Genomic DNA, 14,972 nt, shown 5'->3' with positions numbered 1-14,972 from the left:
TTGTTCCTTGTTGTAAGAGTTCTGTAGAAGGGTCAATGGACTCTTAAAAAAAGTCCATTGAAGTGGAAAGAAACTGTTTTATTCAAAAGTTTGACTCAGGAAGAAGTTTTAGTCTGTGTGAAGCTCAATCTTCAATCACTCAAAGCCCACAGTCTGATTGGCTGGAGGACCAGAGTCCATCCGATCCTCCAAGTCTTCCCATTGGTCAACACCTCTCACGCAGGAAATGAGATTCTGGAACCCACCTCACGTGGCCAACAGGAAGAAAAAATGATGCAGAGTCTCAGCCAATAAGGGAGGTCCACGATCAGCCCCGCCCCTCATTCACTCTGATTGGTTGGCGAACCAGCCATTCCTGCTCGGTCCTCAAGTCACGCCCCCTCTTCCTATTGGCCTGGACCTGCCGTCAATCACTCCCCAGGGCATTGTGATGTGGAGCATGCGCAGTGCGGCTCATGTCCAGGGACAGACGTTTGTTTGTCTCATCTTCAGGCGGGAAGGAGGCGGATAAGCGGAGGCAGCGTTAGGGGCAGTGGGTGGGAGGGGAGGCTTCACAAACACCCAGTGGAGGCCTCAAAACTAAAACAAGAAATTACTGCTCCCCAGTTTGCACCGAGTGGGAAGGTTTTCCTGCAAAGCCTTTCCCCAGTTAACCACCACCATCCTCATATGGTGCAGCAGGGCGCATGCGCGGTGATCCCTGTCCACTCAGCAGGGCTGACAGTAATAGATTCTGGAAACTCCTTTTACAGGAGGTTACAAGGGGAGGATTTAAACACAGCAAAGTAAAATCAAACAAGACATTAAGACCTGAAATTCTGTTTTGAACCAGATGTATTGACAATTTTTATATGATGCAAAGCAAGGCCAGCAGTGTGGGCAGCACAGTGCTGAGCACTGTTGCTTCACACCACCAGGTTCAATTCCTGACTTGGGCCACTGTCTTTGCAGAGTCTTCACGTTCTCCCTGTGCTGCGTGGGTTTCCTCCGGGTGCTCTGGTTTCCTCCACAACCCCGAAAGACGTGCAATTAGGTAATTAGGACATTCTGAATTCTCCCTCGGTGTACCCAAACAGGCCCGGAATGTGGCGGATTAGAGGCTTTTCACAGTAACGTCATTGCAGTGTTAATGTAAGCCAACTTGTGACAATAAAGATTATTAGAAATAAATCAAATCAAATGAAAACCAGGGTGACGATCACATTCAGGAGAAGTTATTAAAATGGAACCACATACAGATAAACTATATCAGGATTTACTGATATTTCCATTTTAATCACTGCTCCTGGTACCTGACACCTCTTAACTTGATCCATCACACCAACACTTGGCGGAACTGACTGGGCTGAGGTCTGTCGTGGATAAAAACTCGAGGATCACTTGTCATCACAGAATCCTAGAAATTTACAGCACAGAGGAGGCCATTCAACTCATTGTGTCTGTGTTAGCTGAAAATGGTTTATCCAGTCCACTTTCTGCCTCTTGGTCTGTAGCCCTGCAAGTCACAGAAACTCCACATCAGGGTGTCTTTAAATGTGATGAGGGTTTCTGTCTCTACCTCCCTTTCAGAGTTCCAGACCCCCACCTCACTCCTGGGTGAAGAAAATCTTCAATTCCCCTCTAATCCTTCCAATAGATACTAAATCTCTACCCCCCGGTTACTGACCTGTCTGTTAATGAAATAGGTCCTTCTGCCTTCTGATCCACTATATCTGGGACCCTCATGATTTTATACACCTCAATTAAATGTCCACTCAGCCTCCTCTGTTCCACAGAAAACAATCCCAGTCCATCCAATCTTTCCTCAGTTAAAATTCCCCAACCCTGGAAACATCCAGGGTAATCTCTTCCGTACTCTCTCCAGTACAATCACATTCTTCCTGTAATGTGGTGACCAGAACTGTACTCAGTACTCTAGCTGTGATCTAACTCGTGTTTTTTAGTTCTAGAATAATCGTTCTCTAACCTTCCATTAACTTCAATGTGATGGAAACTGACAGCTGCAACTTGTCAGCATTTGAAAGATATTTACAAATGATTTGAGAGTTTCTTACAGTTGGGATCTTTCTCTGTCCTGTCCATTCGAGGTGTTTGATAACAGCCTTTCTCTTGTGAATATCTAGCTGGAGTATTGGGCCCTGATATGTTTCCTTATTCACCTTGTTGACTAAATATTGAATCTTGTGGCTTTCAGATACTAGATAATCAAACTGCCAACAATAAATCGTCTTTTACTAATTTTATTTACAGCGCTGCAATAATACAGACAGTCAAATCCTTACATGGTTCTGGTCCTCAGTGAAATACTGAAATGATGAACTTTAGATGTACTTCATATATTCCACAGGCAACTAAGTACATTTGGTTTGTCCGCATTGAGTCCTTTTTTAAAATTTAGAGTACCCAATTGTTTTTTTTCCAATTAAGGGGCAATTTACTGTGGCCAATCCACCTACCCTGCACATCTTTGTGTTGTGGGGGTGAAACCCACACAGGCACAGGGAGAATGTGCAAACACCCAGGGCTGGGATCGAACCTGGGTACTCAGCGTCATGAGGCAGCAGTGTTAACCATTGTGCCACCCCATCCACATTGACTCTTATAAATTATTACAGATGCACCACAGAAAGCAACCTATCTTACTGCATCACAGCTTGTATGGTAACTGATCAGCCGAAGACCGGATTAACCACACTAAATTGCCCCTTAGTGCTCAGAAAACATGCTTAGGTTAGGGTCGTTGGTATAGGGAATGGGAGCGGACTTTTATCATCTTTATTATTATTGTCACAAGTAGGCTTACATTAACACTGCAATTAAGTTACTGTGAAAGGCCCTAGTTGCCATATTCTGGTGCCTGTTCGGGTACTCTGAGGGAGAATCCAGAATGTCCAATCCACCGAGCAGCACGTCTTTCGGGACTTGTGGGAGGAAACTGGAGCACCCGGAGGAAACCCACGCAAACACGGGGAGAACATGCAGATTTCAATGTGGGTTTTGAGGAGAGATTTAGCCTGCTGCTGCTGAGTAGACTGAACACTGGTTCTGAAATACTGTCACACTGATCCAAATCCTCCCAGTCAATCCAGATTTAAGTAGAATTATTTAAGTTAAAAAACTGGTACCATTTAAGTTCTTTAAACTTGGGTCAGCAAACCCCGTCACACAAACTACAAGAGATAGTCTTTGAGATTAATTATTCCTTTAATGTCTGTGTTGTTCTGAATGTTGACAGTATTAACCTTCTCCCTAACATGCGCTTACCCTTCTTTAGGTTCATTCTAAAAATGTTTAACTAACTTGCTGGAGTTTTTTGAGGAGCTAACAAAAGGCGTTAATGAAAATCGCTTATTGGCACAAGTAGGCTTCAATGAAGTTACTATGAAAAGCCCCTAGTCGCCACATTCCAGCGCGGCTGGTATGGGAATCGAACCGTGCTGCTGGCCTGCTTGGTCTGCTTTAAAAGCCAGCGATTTAGCCTGGTGAGCTAAACCAACCCCTGAGGGGGGGTAATGCTGCAGATGTGGTGTACATGGACTTTCAAAAGACTTGTGAGCAAAGCTATAGCTCATGGAATAAAAGAAACAGGAGCAACATGGATACAATATTGGCCGAGTAATAGGAAACAGAGAGGACTGGTCAATGGATATTTTTGGGAACCGCAGCACCCAGAGAAAACTCATGCAGACACGGGAGAACATGCAAACTCCACACAGGCAGCCACCCAAGGCTAGTATTGAACCCAGGTCCCAGGTGCTGTGAGGCAGCGGTGCTAACCACTGTGCAGCAGAATAATAAATCCCAGGATACTGAGTACTTTTGTTTTGTATCATCCGCAAACTTTGAAATTGTTCCCTGTACACCAACGTCTAGATCATTGATATACCTTCACTGAAGGACAGGAGTGAACCAGGTGGATATTTACAACAACCAGCAATAGCTTCATGGTCATCAGTAAACTTTCAATGAATTCAAATTTTACCTTTTGCTTTGGTGAGATTCATACCCGGGTGTCTAGAAAATCATTGGGACAGTAAAAAATATTTGTGTGACTCCGGAACATGATTAGGACAGTAAAGATATTAATTTTGGGTCTCTGGAAAACCATTAGGACAGTAAAAAGGATGCTGTTTTGTAAGCTGGATGTTTTGAGATGACCTGAGGTTATGAGAGTGTTGAAATCCTTCATTTCCTCAATGGGTAAAACTGGGGCTTAATATTTATCCGAAATAGCTATCTTTTACCTATTAGGTGTGTTAGGAAATAGTTGACTTCTACACCCGAGCTTTATAAAGATTCACAGAATAGAATTAGAACCATAGAATTCCTATAGTGCAGAAGGAGGCCATTCGGCCCATCAAGTCTGCACTGATTCTCTGAAAGGGATCCCTGCCCAGGCCCACACCCCTACCCTGTCCCTGTAACCCCATAGCCCCACCTAACCTGCACATCCCTGGACACAAAGGGACAATTTATCAAGGCCAATCCACCTAACCTGCCCTTCTTTGGACTGTTGGAGGAAACCTGAGCACCGGGTGGAAACCCACGCAGACACGGGAGAAAGTGCAAACTCCACACAGACAGTCACCAAGGCCGGAATTGAACCCGAGTCCCTGGCGCCGTGAGGCAGCAGTGCTAACCACCGTGCCACCAAGTGCATAGTTCCACTATCGATATTACACTTAATGAAGCTCAGATCGAATTTGCTTTGCCAACTCCTCTCTTAATATGTCTTGTAGACATACAAAATCCCTCTTCACCTCTTTCTCTCTCCTCCCAAAGAGGCCAGTTGGGTTTTTGTGACAATCCAGCCGTTTTCTTGGTCACTTTGTCCGAGAGCCGACCCCACAAATGACCAGATTCATTCAGCTCAATTTCACAACCTGCCTTTGTGTTTTTGTGGGTTCTCTCTCACTCTCTATTTTTTCTTTTTAATCAGTTTCACAGGGTGTTCGAAAGGGAGGATTCAAAGTCTGGAAACTCAAACCAAGCATCACATCAGGATCTGACAGAGTCCTCAATTTATCATATCCTGAATATCATCGTACTTTAAACATGGAAGGAAAAAGCATCGTTCACAGTGCGGGGAAACCGTACACGTGTGTGTGTGTGGACGAGGATTCACTCGATCATCAGGCCTCACAAGCCACAAATGCAGTCACACGGAGGAGAAACCGTGGAAATGTGTGGACTATGGGAAAGGATTCACTTCCTCATCCCAGCTGGCAACTCATCAACGCAGTCACACTGGGGAGAGACCATTCACCTGCTCCAAGTGTGGGAAGGGTTTCACTCGGTCATCCCACCTACAGACACACAAGTGGGTTCACACTGATGAGAGACCGTTCCAATGTCCAGACTGCGGGAAGTGCTATAAAAGTTCTGGGAATCTGATGCACCATCAACGTGTTCACACTGAGGAGAGACCGTTCAGGTGCTCTCACTGTGGGACTGGGTTCAGAAAATCATCTAACCTCACTGTGCATCAGCGAATTCACACTGGGGAGAGGCCATTTGCCTGCACCAAGTGTGGGAAGGGATTCACACAGTCATCCGCTCTGCAGCAGCACCAGCGAGTTCACACTGGGGAGAGACCATTCACCTGCTCCAAGTGTGGGAAAGGATTCACTCAGTCATCTACTCTGTCCATACACCAGCGAGTTCACACTGGGGAGAGACCGTTCACCTGCTCCCAGTGTGGAAGGGATTTACTAAGTCATCTGACCTGCTGAAACACCAGCGGGTTCACACTGACGAGAGACCGTTTCAATGTCCAGACTGCGGGAAGTGCTACAAAAGTTCTGGGAATCTAATGAGCCATCAACATATTCACACTGACGTGAAACCGTTTAGGTGCTCTCACTGCGGGACTGGGTTCAGACACTCGTCTCACCTCGCTGTACATCAGCGAGTTCACACTGGAGAGAGGCCATTCGCCTGCTCCCAGTGTGGGAAGGGATTCACTCAGTCATCCTCCCTGCGGAGACACCAACGAAGCCACAAGTAACCATAATGATTGGGTTTTGCTGTTCCTCACATTCAGGACTGAACCATGGTCATTTGGGTCTCTTTCTGCTGATAACAAACTCCAGCCCATTTACAGGGACTAATATTCTGGCTAAAAGTCAAATAAATTAGATTTGTGTTAAATACGCAGTGTGTTGAAACATTTTTTTTAAACAAACAATTTTAATGAGGTATTTTCCAGCATTCTAAACAGTAGAATTACAGAACATGAAAAAAAAGGGCTGTGCAGTAAACAAAGTACATAGTGCAATTGCCGTAGTCCACCCCACCCAGATCTGCCTAAATGACCCCCTATACACATTACCCTAACCCCCCCCCCGCCCCGCCCTGCTGACGATCAATTATCCGCAAATAAGTCAATAAATGGTTGCCACCTCCGGGCGAACCCTAACCACGACCCTCTCAAGGCAAACTTGATTTTCTCTAAGCCAAGGAAACTCGCCATATCTGACAGCCAGCCTTCCGACTTCGGAGGCTTTGAGTCCCTCCAAGCTAGAAGTATCCGTCCCCGGGCTACCAGGGAAGCAAAGGCCAAAACGTCGACCTCTTTCTCCCCCTGGACTTCCGGGGCCCCTGAAACCCCAAAAATCGCCACCTCTGGACTCATTGCCAATCTCGTGTTAAATACTCTGGACATGACGTCCTCGGATCCCTGCCAGTATCTCCTCAGTTTTGGACATGCCCAAAACATGCCGTACCAGCCTCCCCGGACAGGTGCCGGAATGTGGCGACTAGGGGCTTTTCACAGTAACTTCATTGAAGCCTACTCGTGACAATAAGCGATTTTCATTTTCATGTGGACATGGTCTGCCGGTCCTCTCAGCCACTTTACACACCTGTCCTCTACGCCGAAGAATCTGCCCATCCGGGACACTGTCATGTGGGGCCCGGTGGACGACCTTAAATTGAATCTGGCCAAGCCTGGCACATGTTGCAGTCCCATTAACCCTGCTCAGCGTGTACACCCACAGGCCTTCCTCAATTTCCCCTCCCATCTCCTCCTCCCATTTATGCCTCAGCTCCTCGGTCTATGTCTTCTCCACCCCCATGAGCTCCTTGTAAATATCCGAGACACTTACCTCCCCCACCCATCCTCTAGACACGACCTGATCTTGGATTCCCTTTAGAGGCAAGAGTGGAAAAGATGGCACCTGCCTGCGCAAAAAGTCCCGCACCTGAATATACCGGAATTCATTCCCCTCGTCAACCCAAACTTGGCCTCCAGCGCCCTCAAGCTCGGGAAGCTCCCTTCCAAAAACAAATCACCATCCGCTCAATCCCAGCCCTCTGCCATACCCAGAACCCCCGTCCAACCTCCCCGGGGCAAACCGATGGCTGTCACATATCGGGGACCAGACCGATGCTCCCGTTGCTCCCACGTGCCTCCTCCACTGCCCCCAGATCCGAAGGGTCGCCATCACTACGGGGCTGGTGGAGAAGCGCGCTGGCGGGAACGGCAGAGGTGCCGTCACCAACGCCCCCAGACTGGTACCCCTACACGAGGTTGCCTCCACCCGCTCCCAAGCCAACCCTCCCCCACCACCTACTTCCTTATCATGGCTACGTGAGCCGCCGAATAATAGTTGCTGAAATTCGGCAGTGGAAGCCCCCCTTCCCCCCCGGTTCTGCTCGAGCATCACCCTCTTCACACGCGACGATTTGCCCGCCTATGCAAAGCCCAAAATGATCTTGCTTACCCTCTTAAAAAAGGAACGTGGAATGAAAATGGAGAGACATTGGAACACGAATAAGAACCTCGGGAGGACCGTCGTTTTCACTGTCTGAACTCTCCCAGCTAACGACAGCGGGAGCGCATCCCACCTCCGAAACTCCCCTCGCATTTGATCTACCAGCCGGGACAGGTTCAGCTTGTGCAGTCGACCCCAATCCCGCGCCACTTGTATTCCCAGGTACCTGAAACTGTCCCCAACTAACCGGAACGGCAGCTCCCTCAGCCCCCCCCCCCCCACCCCCCTTCTCCCACCTCCCCTCCGGGTTGCTGCTGCTGCTGTCCCTGTACCCCATCGTTGAGCCAGAAAGTCGAGAAAAGGTTGCCACCACCTAAAGAACCCTTGTACCGACCCTCTCAGGGCGAATTTGACCTTCTCTAGCTTAATGAAACCCGCCATGTCATTGATCCAGGTCTCCACGCTTGGGGGCCTCGCATCCTTCCGTTGTAGCAAGATCCTTCGCCGGGCTACTAGGGACGCAAAGGCCAGCACACCGGCCTCTTTCGCCTCCTGCACTCCCGGCTCCACCCCAACCCCAAAAATCGCGAGTCCCCATCCTGGCTTGACCCTGGATCCCATCTCCCTCGACACCGTCCTCGCCACCCCCTTCCAGAACTCCTCCAGTGCCGGGCATGCCCAGAACATATGGGCATGGTTCGCTGGACTTCCCGAACACCTGACACATCTGTCCTCACCCCCAAAGAACCTACTCATCCTCGTCCCAGTCATGTGGGCCCGGTGCAGCACCTTGAATTGGATGAGGCTAAGCCGCGCACACGAGGAGGAAGAATTAACCCTCTCCAGAGCATCAGCCCATGTCCCGTCTTCGATCTGTTCCCCCAGTTCCCCCTCCCACATAGCTTTCAGCTCCTCTACTGACGCCTCCTCCGCCTCCTGCATAACATTGTAGATATCAGATATCTTCCCCTCTCCGACCCAGACCCCCGAAAGCACCCTGTCGCTCACCCCCCTCGCGGGAAGCGAAGGGAATCCCTCCACCTGCCGCCTAGCAAATGCCTTTACCTGCAGATACCTGAACATGTTCCCCGGGGGGAGCCCAAATTTCTCCTCCAACTCCCCCAGGCTCGCAAACCTCCCATCAGCTGTCTGATGCCCGCTCTGTGCCAACCCTGAAATCCCCCATCAATGTTCCCCGGGACGAACCTATGGTTCCCCCTTAACGGAGCCTCCATCGAGCCCCCCACTTCTCCCCTATGTCGCCTCCACTGCCCCCAAATCTTGAGGGTAGCCGCCACCACCGGACTCGTGGTATACCTCGTAGGAGGGAGCGGCTACGGCGCCGTTACCAGGGTCCCCAGGCTTGTATCTCCACAGGACGCCCTCTCCATCCGTTTCCATGCTGCCCCCTCCCCCTCCATTACCCACTTGCGCACCATCGACACATTGGCCGCCCAATAATACCCCGAGAGATTGGGTAACGCCAGCCCCCCCCCATCTCTACCGCGCTCCAAGAAGACCCTCTTCACCCTCGGGGTCCCATGCGCCCAAACAAAGCTCATGATGCTGCTAGTCACCCTTCTAAAAAAGGCCCGAGGGATAAAGATGGGCAAACACTGAAAAAGGAACAAGAACCTCGGGAGAACCGTCATTTTGACGGAGTGCACTCTTCCCGCCAACGATAGCGGTACCATGTCCCACCTTTTAAATTCCTCCTCCATCTGCTCCACCAGCCTGGTAAAATTAAGCTTATGGAAAGTCCCCCAACTCCTGGCCACCTGCACCCTCAGGTATCTGAAACTCTTCACGGCTCTCTTAAATGGGAGTCTCCCAATTCCCTCCTCCTGATCACCCGGGTGTACTACAAATACCTCACTCTTGCCTAAATTTAACTTATAGCCCGAGAAGCCCCCAAATTCCGCTAACAGCTCCATCACCCCCGGCATTCCCCCTTCTGGATCTGCCACATACAACAGCAGGTCGCCCGCATACAGCGATACACGATGTTCCTCCCCACCCCGCACCAGACCCCTCCATCTCCCTGACTCCCTCAACGCCATAGCCAAAGGTTCAATCGCCAGTGCAAAGAGCAAGGGGGACAGGGGGCACCCCTGCCTGGTCCCACGGTAGAGTCTAAAGTACTCCGATCTCCTTCCATTGGTAACTACACTTGCCATCGGAGCCTCGTAGAGCAGCCTCACCCATTTGATGAATCCCTCCCCGAATCCGAACCGCTCCAGCACCTCCCACAGGTACCCCCACTCAACTCTATCAAACGCTTTCTCCGCATCCAGCGCCACCACTATCTCCGCCTCCCCCTCCACTGCCGGCATCATAATAACATTTTTTTTTTTTTTTTTTTTTTATAAATTTAGAATATCCAATTCATTTTTTCCAATTAAGGGGCAATTTAACGTGGCCAATCCACCTAGCCTGCACATCTTTGGGTTGTGGGGGTGAAACCCACGCAGACACGGGGAGAATGTGCAAACTCCTCACAGACAGTGACCCAGGGCCGGGATTCGAACCCGGGTCCTCAGCGCCGTAGGCAGCAATGCTAACCACTGTGCCACCGTGCCGCCCATCATAATAACATTTAGCAGTCTCCGCACATTCGTGTTGAGCTGCCGTCCCTTGCCAAATCCTGTCTGATCCTCGTGTATCACCCCTGGCACACAGTCCTCTATCCTGGTGGCCAGGATCTTCGCCAGCAACTTAGCGTCAACATTGAGGAGCGAGATAGGCCTGTATGATCCACACTGCAAGGGGTCCTTATCCCGCTTCAGGATCAGAGAGATCAGTGCCCGCGACATCGTCGGGGGCAAAGCCCCCCCCCCCCCCCCCCCCTCCCATGCCTCATTGAAGGCTCGCACCAACACGGGGCCCACCAGATCCGCATACTTTTTATAAAATTCCACCGGGAACCCGTCCGGCCCCGGCGCCTTACCTGACTGCCTTTGTCCAATCCCCCTGACTAGCTCCTCCAACTCTATCGGCGCCCCCAGCCCCTCTACCAGCTCCTCTTGAACCCTTGGGAAACATAGCCTGTTCATGAAGCTCTCCATCCCCCCTCTCCCCATCGGAGGTTCTGACCGGTACAGTTCCTCGTAGAAGTCCCTAAAGACCCCATTTACTTCTGTCCCCTTCTGCACTACATTCCCACCCCTATCCGTCACTCCACCAATTTTCCTAGCCGCATCTCGCCTGCGGAGTTGATGCGCCAACATCCTGCTCGCCTTCTCCCCATACTCATATACCGCGCCCTGCGACCTCCTCCACTGTGTCTCCGCCTTTCTGGTGGTCAACAAGTCAAATTTGGCCTGCAAACTGCGCCGTTCCACCAGCAACCCCTCCTCCGGTGCCTCCACGTATCTCCTGTCCACATCCAGGAGCTCCCTCACCAGTCTCTCCCTCTCCTTCCTCTCCCTCCTTTCCCTATGGGCCCGGATGGAGATCAGCTCCCCCCGGATCACTGCTTTCAGAGCCTCCCAGACCATCCCCACCCGGACCTCCCCCGTGTCGTTGGTATCCAGATACCCTGCAATACTTCCCCGGACCCTCCTACACACCTCCCCATCAGCCAGCATCCCCACATCCAGGCGCCAGAGCGGACGCTGGTCCCGCGCCTCCCCCATCTCCAGATCAACCCAGTGCGGAGCATGGTCTGAAATCGCTATGGCCGAATACTCTGCATCCTGCACCTTCGGGATCAATTCCCTGCTCAAGATGAAAAAATCTATTCGGGAATAGACCCTATGGACATGGGAGAAAAAGGAATACTCCCGCGCTCTCGGTCTCCCAAACCTCCAGGGATCCACCCCTCCCATCTGGTTCATAAACCCCCTCAGCACTTTGGCCGCCGCCAGTCTCCTACCCATCCTTGAACTGGACCGGTCCAGTGGGGGATCCAGCACTGTGTTAAAGTCTCCCCCCCATGATCAGGCCCCCCGCCTCCAGGTCCGGAATGCGGCCCAACAAGCGCCTCATGAAGCCGGCATCATCCCAATTCGGGGCATATACATTAACCAGCACCACCTTCTCTCCTTGCAGCCTACCCTTCACCATAATATATCTGCCCTCCTTGTCCGACACCACCTCAGCCGCCTCGAACGCCACCCTCTTCCCCACCAGAATCGCCACCCCCCGGTTCTTCGCGTCAAATCCTGAGTGAAAACCCTACCCCACCCACCCCTTCCTCAGACGAACCTGGTCCGCCACCTTCAAGTGGGTCTCCTGGAGCATAGCCACGTCCGCCTTCAGCCCCTTCAGATGAGAAAATACCCTGGTTCTCTTAACCGGCCCATTCAGCGCCCTCACGTTCCAGGTAATCAGCCGGATCAGAGGGCAACCTGCCCCTCTCCCCTGCCGGCTAGCCATAGCTTATCGACTGCTCGCCCCAGGCCAGCTCGCCCCGCCTGACCCGTTCCCCATGGCGATAACGCCTCTCCTCTACCCCCCCGGCCCACACCAGCTCCTTCCTGGCCATTCCAGCAGCAACCCGGTATCCCCCCCCCCACCCCCCCAGGCTAGGACCCCTCCTAGCCGCGACGCACCCTCCATGGTACTTCCGTGAGTCAGCTGACTTCTGCTGACCCGGCAGCTCCCGCCAAAACCCATCTCCTCCCGGCATGGGTCATTCCCCTCTTGCCACACCTCCATGGCACCGCTTCAGCGGGGGAAAGAAAACCAGTGAAGGCCACGCCCCCACCTCCAGCTCCGCCCCCCCCCCCCGCCCCGCAGCACGGACATCCAGAGGAAAGCCCGCGCTTTCACACTGCCACACCCCACCCTTCTGACACAGCTCCTCAAAATCCAGTTTCACCCCAACCCCCAGCCCCGTACAGAAGAGAACATATAAAGCACATACCCCCAACGTTCCCCACACCCATACCCAACAGACAAACCCACCCGGAAACAGAGCAAAAAGAAAACCAGCTTAAAAATAACACCTGTCAAAATTGAAGAACAGCGACAGCGAAAACAGCAACGGCCATAGTGTGTCCCCAGACCCTAGTTTGAGTCCAGCTTCTCTGCCTGTACAAAGGCTCACGCCTCCTCCGGGGACTTGAAGTAGTGGTGCCGGTCCTTATATGTCACCCACAGACGCGCAGGCTGTAGCATTTAAAATCTGACCTGCTTGGCATGCAGCACCGCCTTCGTCCGGTTGAACCTGGCCCTCCGCTTTGCCACCTCCGCACTCCAGTCCTGGTAGATTCGCACCACCGAATTCTCCCACTTGCTGCTCCTCTCTTTCTTGGCCCAGCGCAGCACACACTCCCGGTCACTAAACCGATGGAACCGCACCAGCACCGCCCGCGGGGGTTCATTTGCCTTAGGCCTCCTGGCCATCACTCGATGAGCTCCCTCAAGCTCCAGGGGCAAATGGAAGGACCCCGCTCCCATCAACGAGCTCAACATCGTGGTCACATACGCCGGGAGATCCGACCCCTCCAGCCCCTCCGCCAGGCCCAGGATCCTCAAATTCTTTCGCCTCGTGCGAACGTCCAGCTCCTCCATGCGGTCTTGCCACTTTTTGTGAAGTGCCTCGTGCAACTCCACTTTCCCCACGAGGACCATGGCTTCCTCCTCCCTCTCAGCGGCCTGCTGCTGCAACTCCCGAATCAACACCTCCTGTGCCGCCTGGGTCCCAAGCAGCTTGTTTGTAGTTGCATTCAGGGAGTCCAGCAACTCAGCCTTCAGCTCCGCAAAACAGCGCAGAACATAGAACATAGAACAGTACAGCACAGAACAGGCCCTTCGGCCCTCAATGTTGTGCCGAGCCATGATCACCCTACTCAAACCCACGTATCCACCCTATACCCGTAACCCAACAACCCCCCCCTTAACCTTACTTTTATTAGGACACTACAGGCAATTTAGCATGGCCAATCCACCTAACCCGCACATCTTTGGACTGTGGGAGGAAACCGGAGCACCCGGAGGAAACCCACGCACACAGGGGGAGGACGTGCAGACTCCACACAGACAGTGACCCAGCCGGGAATCGAACCTGGGACCCTGGAGCTGTGAAGCATTTATGCTAACCACCATGCTACCCTGCTGCTCCTGCGCCCACTTCCACCAGTCCTCGGGTGTTCCGCCGGCCGCCATTTTGTCTTTCTTCCCCTGCTTTTCTTGGGGAGCTGCTGCAGCTTTTTCCTTTGCCCCACTCCGGGTGAGCACCATAAATTATGGGGAATGCTCCTCTAGACACCTTCCCCCACTGGGATTCGTCGGGACAGCGTCGACTGCTGCTAGAATTCAGCTTTCATAAAGGCCCTCAAGTCAGCTTGAGAAATCTGAGCTGGCCCTTCCCCCGCCTGCCTGCTTGTAGAGGCTCTTGTTTGCTGCTGCTTCCGCCCAATCATGCACTGTTTCTGAGGGTCTGATAACCCAGAAACATACTATTCCTGGGGGAAAGTACTCCTTGAACATTCACCTACGGCTTTTCATCGAAATTCCAACCCGTGCCGCCCAAAAAAGAGCTCTTTTCTGTAACCTTGGGCAGGAGCTGTCTCTGTGTGCTCACTCACTTCATGCTGCACACCGGAAGTCCATTGTTACTGTAAATTGATCACACACATTTAACTCAAACGACAAAGCTATTATGCACAAGACCTTAACTTAACCCTTAGTGTTGGATGGGGTTACTGGGTTATGGGGACAGGGTGGAGGTGTTAACCTTGGGTAGGGTGCTCTTTCCAGGAGCCGGTGCAGACTCGATGGGCCGAATGGCCTCCTTCAGCACTGTAAATTCTATGTCTATGTCTTAACTTCAAAGTGACTAGCAAGTCCCAGACAGATATTGGCCTTTATCTGGATCCCGAATCTTGTAGTCCCCAATGTTCAGTCCTTGGTCTGGTCTGTCCCTGGCTCTGGTCCTCCTTCAGTTGGTCGGGTGATGGTCTCCTTCGTCGACCAGTGGAAGTCACCGTTGTTGGTTACTGCTGCAGAGAGATTCTAAAGTTGTGCAGAATCTTTTAAACCTGCTTCAATTTCCTCCCCTTTGGAGGGTGGTCTCTTGGTCATTTGTCAATCAATTGATCATGGATCAATCAGCCTGATCGATCCAGTCCAATCAGGGGCTGCCACGTCAAATTTGGGGTAGGCACTCAGTGACCATGCCTGGAAGTGTTCGGGGGAGGTAGGCTTTCCAAAGGAATTTAGGTGCCGCTGTGTCTGGTAAAGAAGCGTGAATGACAGGACAATTCTATTGTTCCTGGAGATGGCCATTTGCTTATGTTATTTGCATAAACC

At 51.7% G+C, this 14,972-nt stretch overlaps 1 pseudogene; it reads left to right on the top strand.

The window, feature by feature from the left end:
* The first annotated feature begins 5,174 nt into the window (after positions 1–5,174).
* The window catches only part of LOC119961626, a 61,389-nt pseudogene continuing 51,591 nt past the window's right edge, over positions 5,175–14,972 (top strand).

This window comes from Scyliorhinus canicula, unplaced genomic scaffold (genome assembly GCF_902713615.1).
Source record: "Scyliorhinus canicula unplaced genomic scaffold, sScyCan1.1, whole genome shotgun sequence".
NCBI classification, from domain to species: domain Eukaryota; kingdom Metazoa; phylum Chordata; class Chondrichthyes; order Carcharhiniformes; family Scyliorhinidae; genus Scyliorhinus; species Scyliorhinus canicula.
The sequence above is the reverse complement of the archived record's forward strand: the minus strand, read 5'-3'. Positions and strand labels throughout refer to the sequence as shown.